The 12,500-nt window shown below is 34.0% G+C and overlaps 1 long non-coding RNA gene across 1 annotated transcript in view; it reads left to right on the forward strand.

The window, feature by feature from the left end:
- The window catches only part of LOC118765173, a 23,102-nt gene that overhangs the window by 2,979 nt on the left and 7,623 nt on the right, over window positions 1-12,500 (forward strand). Inside the window, exons 2-3 of the long non-coding RNA XR_005001040.1 lie at window positions 761-770; window positions 3,082-3,085. This is a non-coding gene — a long non-coding RNA (uncharacterized LOC118765173). The remainder of the gene's footprint in view (window positions 1-760; window positions 771-3,081; window positions 3,086-12,500) is intronic.

A 12,500-nucleotide genomic window follows, 5' to 3' on the forward strand; every position in this document is an offset into this window, starting at 1 on the left:
GAATTCAAGAGAACGAAGAGAATAGCACACATCTACTCGGAATTTGCGGTTGGCTTCGGAAAAATCATGAGGCACCCATTTTCCGAGTTTTGGGATATTTTGAAACTGTAGTAAACAGTTGTATGGCCTCAACGAAGATTGCTTGCGATTCTTCAACTGTAGCTACATGATCTTTTTCAAGTTCTAACAAAAGGATCTTGTCACCAACTTCAACTGGACATCTTGTTCGGGCCTCCACTTCATAGGTGAAATCTCCACTTCTGAATTTCACAAACCATCTTCTGCAAGTTCTTTCATTCAGGCAATCTTCTCCATCAGGTGAGTGAATATTTCGAGTTACTTCATCTGCAGAGTTCCTTTTTTTAAATACATAAAGCAGTAAGTACCTCAAATGTTCCTTAGACACTTCCATATTTGGACAGCTATAATCAGTGAAATTTCAACTAGCTTATCCTGCAAGATGAAATTTAGCTTAAATATGTCCAAATACATAAAAAAAATATTACTTGATACCATTAGATATTCTATAATACTGTTAAAGCGTTTATAAATTGAAAACATAGAGGTTCGGCCATTACATATGGGATAACCTGGTATGAGCATTTCTAGGAAGAATTGCTAGGAAGAATAATTTTGATTGCATTAAAAACAGAAATCTCTCGAAGACCGTTTATGTTAACTGGTATATTGTGCTAGAATAAGCAGCTAAATCTCCCTCAACCATTATCTTCACAATTTAGATAAAATAAGATCTCCTTAGGGAATATAGTGTTGGCTACATCTAAAAGGACCTTATATTTTTGATTGGACGTTTTTGGGGCATATGTTTGTAGCAGTAAGAAAACAACAAGAACAACAACTAGAACAACGACGACATCACCAACGAAGGCAGCAACAAAAACGAAACTATCAAAAGATAAATAGTAACAACAACAGCACAACTGGAAACATATTTATGCGTTTATTTAAACGTTAGAGATCAGTATATAACAATTGGGAAAATTCAAAATCGAAAGAATTATAAAAATGTACAATCGTTTTGGATACGCCACGGCTATAAATTATCCGATAAAAGGGAAACTAAAAGAAACAAACCTAAATCCAAATGCATTTTGCCGTAAGGAAAAGAAATATATCCAAGTGGTTGAGTACACACACACACACACACACACACATGCACACACACACGCGCATACACACACACACGCATACACACACGCACACATACGTGTATACAATACATATATATATACATATATAAATCATGTATATACATACATTTGCATGAACATATCTGTGCGGATGTTTATGTATACATATGGATCTATCTATCTATCTATCTATCTATCTATCTATCTATCTATCTATCTATCTATCTATCTATCTATCTATCTATCTATTCGTGTTCACACATGGACACACATGCACACAATATATATATATGTATATATATCATGTATATATATATATATATGTATGTACATGTGTGTGTGTATTTTTATATTAATATACGTATGTATATATATATATATATATATATAAGAATTCGAGCAGAAGTTGTTTATCAAGAAAGAGAAAGTGTTGCTTATGTTGCTGTCTAAATTTCTTAATAATACCTACCTAGTGCCTTCATCCATTATTAACATAAATTTCAGATAACTTCACTAGGATTTTTCTCTCCTATTAACTCTCATCTGTATTATGATAAATGACGTAGGGTAGATTGCATCGATACGAATAGCAATTGTAATGCCTGGATAAACAATTTGAATAATGGTAACCGAGTTAAGCAAATTCAACGAATCATAAATCTTCCCTCTAAACATACAGGTTTACTCAGAGACAAAAGACATCAGTAATTTAGATTTGAACTATTAATGAAATTATTGAGTCATTAAAAGTTCAAACTATTGCAATATTGTTCCAAATTATCTTTACACACGCACATACATACTCATCATTACACACGCGATAAAACCTAAATGCACACTTACATTCACAGGTGTGTATCCACGCAGGCATACTTAAATGCATACACAAATATAAACACAGGTATCCGGAATAATATACATACTTCGATACACCCCACCCCACACACACATACACAGGCACTCACAAAATTGTGCATGCAATTTTAAGTTGAAATAATATAAGAAAGGAAGGTACCGCTTGAAGTAAGCTGCTCGTATATACAAAATATCATGCTTTAGGCTATTTTCAACACAAATTTTAATCTATTGTGACTGCATTCTGTGGCCATGGAAGGAATTAATTCTTGGTTATGTTCTGTTGTAAAGAATTAAAAAATAAGATCTTCACAAAGGTAGCTTTTATAAAGCAATTAGTAGAGGAGAAAATTACGAAGAATATTTTCTGAGTTGTAATGAAATATGGAAATAAAAGAAAAAGTCTGGTAGCCTCAGTTATTCTAATTTAACTTCAAGGCCAGGCTCATAATATCGTTTTCGCATCGATTTGTTGTGAATAATGCCTGGTTCTAAGAAAGAGCCGCAAAGTTGTAATAATCAACATATTCTTTTGAATATGGCCAGAAATTTTGAGGGAAGGAGAATATTGACTTTATCGACCCTAATGTGAAACTGAGGTTTACTTTATCCTCCCCGAAAGGCTGAATGGGAAAGTCGACGTCAGTGAGATTTGAACTCAAAACAAAGACCCATAAAAATGGCTGCTAAGCATTTTGTATGGTGCAGTGACGATTCTGCCGGTGTGCCGCTTTAGAAATAGTTCAAGTATAAAATTGAAAATATATTTCAAGTTTATGTAATTTTTATTATTCCAACTGATTTGCTTATCATCATTGGGAAGGCCATTGTCGCTTTTGTTGCTAAATCAGACACAATTATCTCAGCTAATATATATTGTTATGTAAAGGCGGGGAGGAGCCTGCAGAATCGTTAGCACGCCGGGTAAAATGCATGGAAGCATTTCGTCCGACCTTACGTTGTGTTCAAAAATCACCCAAATCGAATTTGCCTTTCATCCTTTCAGCATAATCTGCTTACTCTTCCCCTTGAAATTTCAGACCCTTGTGCCAAAACTTGAAACGAATATATATAGTTATGTAAGTAATTTACATAACGTAGTTGCTACTATTATTAAATTTAGATCTGGCCACATTTGACATTTCAATATGTGTACATCTGTGAAAAATGCATTTTATGCCGTTTAATTAAATTATAAAAGCAAAATAAAATGTTTCAAAGAGAAATGTTATAATTGGTTCTGATGGTGTATGGTAGCTTCAGGGGAATGCATTAGAAAGGGAATTAACAAGGAAATCTCATGAAATGAAGAAATATATTACAGTTCCTATGTAATATAACTGAAAACGTGTAGCTTATACTGAATAATATTAATAACGTAAATGACATAAACGCACAGTTGAAGACATACGCACGTACGAACGTATGTATGTATGCATGTATGAATGTATATATGCATGCATGTATGTATGCATTTATGTACGTATGCATGATTGTTTGTATATATTATAATGCGGTATTTTGCCACTGCTGTATCTGATTTTGTAAAACGGTTGTCACTCTGACAGATACTGTTATATTTTAAACTCTTCGATAGAATATTTCTATCTTGCACTCTACGCCTCCCAATTGTTCAGTGTTATCCTCAAAAGTCTGGATCGATTTAATGTCCACTTAGTATCACAATATAATTACTATATCAGTTCAGTCACGACTATCAACACGGTCTACACATACTCTCCCGATACTGTCAGACGTCACCTTACTTATAGTGACTCGCATTCCATTCATGTGGGTGTGGTGTACCGTTATTACTAATTCCCTACAACAGTATAAATGTTTGTATGTATGATTGTGAGTATGCATATCTAAATGTGTGTGTGCGTTTCTCTGTCTCTATATCTACCAATGTATATATATGTATGAATGTCTATTTATATATCTATCTCTGTATGTATGTATGTATGTATGTATGTATCTATGTATGTATACTTTTCGATCGTTGCACTAATAGCCGAGATACTGGAAACAATAATGATTATGATTCTAAAGTGGTAAGAAAAGAGAACTAAAAGAAAACAAACACACTTGTAATAAGATATACCTACACATACATGCACACACATAAACACTCAAACACGCATACCCATATCCACATACATATGCGTAAGTTTACATATACACGTGCACACTCAGGTATGTATTTATATATAAAGTATGTGTATGTTTGAGTTAATACAAAGCATGCTTTTTTGTATAAAAAATATATGCAACAACATACAAATATAAGCCCGCTTTCATTCACGTATATATAACGTATAATGTATTCCACTTGTAATCAGGGAACTTATATGAATAAATAAATATATAAATACATTGATATAAATATAACATAAAATTGAATATTTAGTGATAACGTACCAATAACATGACGATATATAAACACAGGGAAAATCTGTACACCACTATATCGAAGTGGTTATTACGTCTGTCATAAAACATTAAAATAAAAAACTTTAAAAATATACTTACAAAAGAGCGTACAGTATACTGTCTGGCAGAGCCCTTCGACGAAACTTATAATCATAGATATGTTTATATCTTGGGGTCAGACAAAGCCTAATTTGAGTTGCTCTCGTGGCATACGGCGTGTCGTGAGGTTTTTAGTTGCAGCGAAGCTCATCATTTTACAGGTCTGACCGTAGCTGGGTTTTTTTTTCCCCAAAGAGGATAAAAACAGACAAAGAGAAATACAGGAATCGATTCGAGCACACGGCTATTACTTTAGTTGCCGACTCCGAAAGGATAAAATGCAACGTTGAACTCGACGGAAATTGAACTAAGAGTGCAGAGAGATGATATGCTCATTATAAAATATCTGTCAAGAGCGTTAGCAGCTGTGTCAATTGTTCCCTTTATATTGTATGTATGTAAAGCGGTGTGATGAGAATAGTTAAAGCGTGGGATAAAATGCCTTCCACTATTTTACTCTGCACTGACCGTGCTTTGTTCAGATCCCCCTTTGCCCTTCACATTACTACGGTAGACAAATAAAGCACCGAAAATAAATAAACCTCTTAGCACGAAAAAAAAAAAACACTGTTATGTTTCTCGAACCATCCTAGAGGTGATCAGATATGAAAATCAACGTTACTTCGACCGCGGCAGAATTGGAACTCAGAAAGTAAAGATGGACGAAATACTGCTAAGCACTTTTTTCCGGCGTGATAACGATTCTGCCAGCTTCCCGCCATACTACTACTACTACTACTACTACTACTACTACTACTACTACTACTACTACTACTACTATACTACTACTACTACTATTTAACAAGAATCAAGAAAACAAATCTCATAACAAAACAAACTAACGCAGTACTCCCCCAATCACCAGAAATATAAGAACGCTATGTTACACACACCTCAAGTACATAGAAGAGCAACAGGTGGTACTATAGAAACTACCGATAAAAAATTTAATTAATTTACTCTTATATACATCAGTAGGTTCACATATTATATGCATATCAGTAGGTGCATACACACACAAATTAAATTTCACCATCATTATTATTAAAAAAAGAAGAAGCCATTTTTCATTCTTTTAAATTAATTTCGACTTAATACTTTCAAGACGTTTTTATTGATTTTTCTATATGTGAAAGTATTAGAAATATTACAAATATTTTTGTTTCAAATATGCCTGATGGAATTCCAATGTTTAAAGTTTAAACAGTCTAACTTTTGCAATGCATTTTAGCAGGAAAAAATAAATATTGCTCAAAGAGATTATAGATATGATATTACTTCAAAATTACGAAATAATATATGATTTATTGCATAAACTTTATATAAATAGAATGAATCTGAAGAAAATAACTAAAATTTTCCACCCATAAGAACGGAATATATCATTTGATTCAAATAGTACTCTAAATTCTATGTTTGAAATAGAAATACGATACTTTCGTTGCTGAGAATTGTATCAGCATCTAGAATACCAACATTATTTTTTTATGATTCGCTGATAACCAGGCCGCAATTAGTGAAAAGATCTATATCCATAAATGTTGCAATAGCCGGCTAAATAGCATGCCAAATTCTCTCTCTTTCACTTTCTCTGCCGCTCTTTCGCTTTCTCTCTCCATCTCTTTCGTTTTTTCTCTCTTTCTTTCTTTTCCTCTTTCTCTCTCTCTCTTTTTCGCTTTCTCTCTCATTTCGCTTTCTCTGTCTCTCTCTCTCTTTCGCTTTCTCTCTCTCTCTCTCTCTTTCGCTTTTTCTCTCTCTCTCTTTCGCTTTCTCTCTCTTTCGAAGTGGTTACTAATATCAGTATGTATTCTTTGCCAACTTATTGAACATTTTTATATTTAGTTGCCGAGGTAAAGTTTATCTAGGCATATAGCCAATTATGTTGGAGAAGAACATAATAAATTGAATGGATGTAGCATATTACAGGTGTTTGCACTTCATTGAGGAATGAAAATAAATGTAAAATAATTGTGTGCCTATTGTGTATAACATCAATAAACTATTGTTAACCAAAAAGTAATTTGAAGGCAAGTTCTGTTGAAGGTAACGGCTACACAAGAATCTAACGAGCAATAAATAGGCTTCTTTAAAAGCATATGTAGTACACATTCGCACAAATAGGAATTGAAATGTTTATCTATAATTTCTATAGCATGAAGCACTTTACAACCGACAAATAGCAAAGGGCAATCTCAACATTGCATGTTTACATATAATTTGATGTTAAATTGTCGAATACGAATCTTCACTGACACAGAAGAATAAAAAAAAAAGAAACCTTTGGTTTTATTGATATGCGATAAATACATATAAAGAAGAAACTCGTATAAAATTGTTATTATATTGATGAAAGAATATTTGGTTATAAGCAAATTTGTTTTCTACGAAGAATCTTTTTTTTACATTGGATATGGAACAATTCCGAACCGTTCATATACCTTGATCAGAAACAAATTATTGAAAAAAAATAAACATATAGTTCGTACAAATTATATTTCCTATGATTTTTGTTCTTTACTACGGAAGTCGGAGATGTCTAAGATATAAATCACTGGAATAAATGCAAAAGTTTCATTTTCTTTTCTCATTCCTGAATAGATAATTCGTGATGTTCGATAGAGGATTGTGTGGGTTAGGAAAGGCATTTCCGATTTTCATCGAGTAAAACGAATTGTATTATGTAAAAGAAAAATATTTTCATTTAAATTACAATCTTTAGAAGTCACACCATAAAGGGGGAAAGTGTAAACTTTAAAGTTTTTCTGTACAAGTTCAAGAAATCAAAGGATTAGTTACTTATGCAAAGACACGATATTGAAATAATAGACAAATGTATTATCTTTTATATTTATCATTTAATTTTTACTAACATTTGGTTGCGGTCATGCCAGGGTACCGCCTTGAAGAATGTTTAGCCGAAAGAGGTGACCCAGTACTTGTTCTATCGGTCTCTTTAGCCGAACCATTAAGTTACGGGGACTCAGTCACAGCAACCACGTTTATGAAATGCTAGTAAGGGAAAGCACAAACACAAATCCTCACTCACACACGCACGCACACACACATATTTGTTTCTGTCTACCAAATCCACTCATAAGATTTTGGTCGGCCCAGAACTGTAGCAGAAGATAGTCATTGAACCTGAAACCATGAGGTTGGGAAGCAAACTTCCTACCGCACATTCACACCTGCGCCTAATTAATTAATTTTTAATGGAATTGTTGAAGTGTTACCTGACTGCTTATTCTAACATCAGTGATTGAGAAAGCGAACAGACGAAACCGAAAGTCCCCATCAAAACGAATAATGATAAGATAAACAATAAATATAGCAAAATAAAAGAAACAATTCTAGAATACAGAAAAATAAAATAAAATACAATTTCATGGTATTTTATAAATTTTTAGAGGATTAGCTGTGTAAATTTAGAGAAATACTTTCATAGAAGAACTGAAAAAGGACACACGAAGAATCACTGGCAAGTTAGATTACATAATACTCCTCGTTGCTTTAAATAGTTCCAGCAAAATGTATTATTTTTATTTGATCATGAAAAATATAATTTGATTATGTAAAGGGAAGTATAATAAATTTACCAAAGAATGAGAGATATAATTAATAATTGATTGCAGAAATATTTCCCCCAAAAAGTCAAGACAAATAAATTCAAATAATCCGATATAATCCGAGCTCATCTACCATAGAATATTTCATTAGCCTTAGTAATTACTTTGGGCTGTGCAGAAAGTTACATAAGTCCATTACTACAAGATAAATACAAATACCTGAGAATTTGCTATAACATATATCATAGTCAATGGGGAAATGCCTTTGAGTATAGGTCATCGTTAAGAATAAAAAATCTGGAAAATTGTTCAAAATTTCAGTATATTTATGATCGTAAATCACCCCGATATGGATATGAGACATTTAAAGTACTTAAATTAAGTTGTAACCAAAAAAACATTTCTATCTCGTGGTATGCATTATGACCCTATATCTTTATGACAGAACTATAGGGGTGTCATGTTTATATGTGGAAGCACTCCGTCGGTTACGACGACGAGGGTTCCGGTTGATCCGATCAGATCAACGGAACAGCCTGCTCGTGAAATTAACGTGTAAGTGGCTGAGCACTCCACAGACACGTGTACCCTTGACGTAGTTCTCGGGGATATTCAGCGTGACACAGAGAGTGACAAGGCTGGCCCTTTGAAATACAGGTACAACAGAAACAGGAAGTAAGAGTGAGAGAAAAAGTTGTGGTGAAAGAGTACAGCAGGGATCACCACCATCCCTGCCGGAGCCTCGTGGAGCTTTAGGTGTTTTCGCTCAATAAACACTCACAACGCCCGGTCTGGGAATCGAAACCGCATTCCTACGACCGCGAGTTCGCTGCCCTAACCACTGGGCCATTGCGCCTCCACCATGTTTATTTACGATGTATCTTAAGCGTTTTAAATCTGGCAGGTCCACTTTCTTTCTAAATATGACCAGAATCATCGATTTCCTCCAGAAACATGGAAAGCGGAAAAGGAAGGGGAAGAGAGAGAGAAAGAGAGAATGATAGAGAGAGGGAGTAGAAGAGAAAAAGTGAAGAAGTGAAAGGAGAAGAAAAAGAAAGAAAAGAAGAAAAGAAGAGAAAAAAAAGGAGTAGGAGGAGACGAATCGATCCCAGTGATATCCTGGTGCTTTACTTATCGACACCAAAAGAATGAAAGGTAAAATTAACATCAGCGTGACTTGAACTCGGAGTGCAGATTGCAGAAACGAATATCGCTAGGCCATACAATAAACGCTCGAATATCTCGACCAACTGTCATCTGAATCGATAGAATAAAAAACTTTTTACTTTCTGCAGAGAAAGCGGAGTTGCAATTAGTTTGTTCAAATGAGGTTTCTGTAATCATGCCTCAAAGTATATTAATTAATTAACATACTAATCAGAGTGCTTGAACGCAAGCATTTGGCCCGATAGCAATACTAGTCAAAACTCCAATATGTTACAGCCTTTCATTTCAAAGAAGACTACTCATGTTCAACATTGTTGTTGTGAGATCTAGTTTAAGATTTTGTAGACCTGTAACAGTTATAACAACCAGTCTTTGATTAAAGTATGAGCTTTACGTGTGGAATTCTCTAAAGGTGACGTCACAATAAATTACTGACTTTTGCAGGTATACTACAAGACTAGACGAAAAGACGGGAGACTATGGCTGGGGTATCTTGATCGTAGGTCTGCTATATTAAAGCGTGTTTTTGTTCTGGGAAACCAGTAACAAATTTTAGTTAGGTGTGAGTTATCTGAACTGTCGAAAGCGGTGAGCTGACAACATCGTTTGCATACCGGACAAAATACTTAGCGACATTTCGTCCGTCTGCTTGTTCTGAGTACAAACTCCATCGATGGTCGATATTACATTTCATCTTTCGGGATCTATAAAATAAGAACTAGTCGGGCAATAGGATCGATGTAATCGACTTCCACCACCTTTCAAAAACTGCTGGCCCGATGACAAAATTTGAAAGTATTTATTTGGGCTTCACCAGTTGAAGAGAACAGTACGAAGAACACCTAAATTAACACCAGGCCAGTGATTGTACGAAAGGGTGCTGAAAAGTTCCTGGCTTTAAGGGTGTCGTGAAACGCTTGGTTGGAGGCCCAACCTTCCGTGTTTTTTTATAGGGCTTAGGAAAACTGAAGGACCGCTGCAGTAAGTGTGTGACACTCAAAGGGGAATATGTTATATAAGATAATAATTAACGGATCCTCTTGTATTTTGTTTTATCTAAAGACAGGAACTTTTCAGCACTCCCTCATGTACATGGTAAAAGGACCTGATAGTAAGTATTGTGTTACAAACAGTAAACCATTACTAAGAAGTTGTCTTTCTGTGCTGCATCTCTGTTATCTTACAAGGGATAATAATACTTTAATTTCCTTAGACATATTCATTGGCAATGAATTTACTTCAAAATAGTATAAACAGCCTTTTCAAATTCTCAAATTATTTTCTTGCATTTTAACGTGCTGTGAATTGTGTAAACGAAAGGAAATTGCCTTCAGCAGAAATGAATAGTAAGGATATAGATGTTAGCCGACCAGAATTTTAGTTTGTCTATGTTGGAAATGTTTATTCGCAACCCGGTCGTAGCTGAGCGTAACTTTAATTAAAAGTGATCTAGACACCACCAACAACGCTTTAGTTTCTCACGGGTATATACAGGGAATCACTATTACTGGTATTTAAGGTAGCAAAATAGAATCGTTTGCACGTCGGACAAAATGCTTATCAACATTTCGTCTTTACTTTCTGAGTTCAAATTCCACCGAGGTCGACTTTGCCTTTCGTCTTTTATGGGACGATAAAATATGTACCAGTTGAGCACTGAGGTCAATTTAATCGACACCGACCCAGGAACTTGCTGGAGAAAAATTTTGCCGAGACTGTATCCGTCTTTACACTCTAACTTCCACTTCTGTCTAGTTTACCTTTAATGCTTTCCAAGTCATTAAGACAAACATCAGCTTAGCACTGCGGTCGATGAAATTCTCTTCGCTTCTGCATACAAAAATACTTTCCTAGTGCCTAAACGAAAAATAATATTTTTGGTATTTGCTGCTATTTCTAGCAGGCTAAAATTTCGCGTAGAGGGTTCATCTGTTGCAGAAAAACGCTTTCCTTATGTATTCAACGATTTAAAAAAATTTTAATATTTCAAGCTAAAGGATTTCATTTGAAGTAATTGAGAATACAAATGACATTCATACACACGCGCACATACATATATGCATGTACTAACCCATATACGCGCATATACCTGTGTGTGCGTCTACGTGTGTGTGTGTGTGTGTGTGTGTGTGTGTGTAAGAGTGAATCTATACACATAGAAACATGCATATGTTTTAAGTTGGCTATTGCTATCTACGAGATTATTTTGAAATTTATCAATATGCCAAGCCAAACGATTACCCGGTTGAAACTTTGCTAAAAGTGGGATGGAAATTTAGTTTCACTTAGGAAAATAGCTATTTTAAATATATCTTGTCAACCTTTTTTTTTTTAATTCTTTATCGAATCTGATATGTCGAATTTCTCTGAAATATAGTTTTGATAAATGTTATTTACGTTTAATAAAATTAATACGAAAATATTTCCATCGATAAAGCAATGGAGAAATAATGTAGCAGCTTTATAGCTTGGCTGTCTCATATTTATCACCATTAGAAATACTTCAGTAACTACTCCCATGATGGGCGAAGTTACATCATACGAACACCATATATACGAAACCATCTATGTGTCTCTTTCTTACTCACCCGTTATATACACACACACACGCACACATATGTATATATACATACATGCATACATACATATATGCATACATATATACATACATATATATATATATATGCACACATTTATATACATATATATATATACATACATACACACATGCATACATAATACATGCTTACATACATACATACATGCATATATATATATATATATATATATATATATATATATATATATATATATATATATATATATAACTATATAGCGACATTGCAGTTACGGTATCGATTGCAGCTGCATCGTCGATATCTGTATACCTTCTCTTTAAGATTTGAAGAATGATGAACAAAACAACATGCTTTCCTTTACAACCTTGCTACCAAGTTAATGACCGGTCAAACAATTACTCTAGATTAAAAAGAGAAAGAGAACGTACATACAAACATACATACATACATACATACATACATACATACATACATACATACATACATACATAAATTGCATACATACATACATACATACATACATACATGCATACATACATACATGCATACATACATACATGCATACATACATGCATATATTCATGTGTAGACAAAAAGAAAAAAATCACATGATCGTATACACAAGTGCACAAACAGTACATGCATATATA

The sequence above is a fragment of the Octopus sinensis genome, linkage group LG10, assembly GCF_006345805.1.
Source record: "Octopus sinensis linkage group LG10, ASM634580v1, whole genome shotgun sequence".
In the NCBI taxonomy this organism is placed as follows: domain Eukaryota; kingdom Metazoa; phylum Mollusca; class Cephalopoda; order Octopoda; family Octopodidae; genus Octopus; species Octopus sinensis.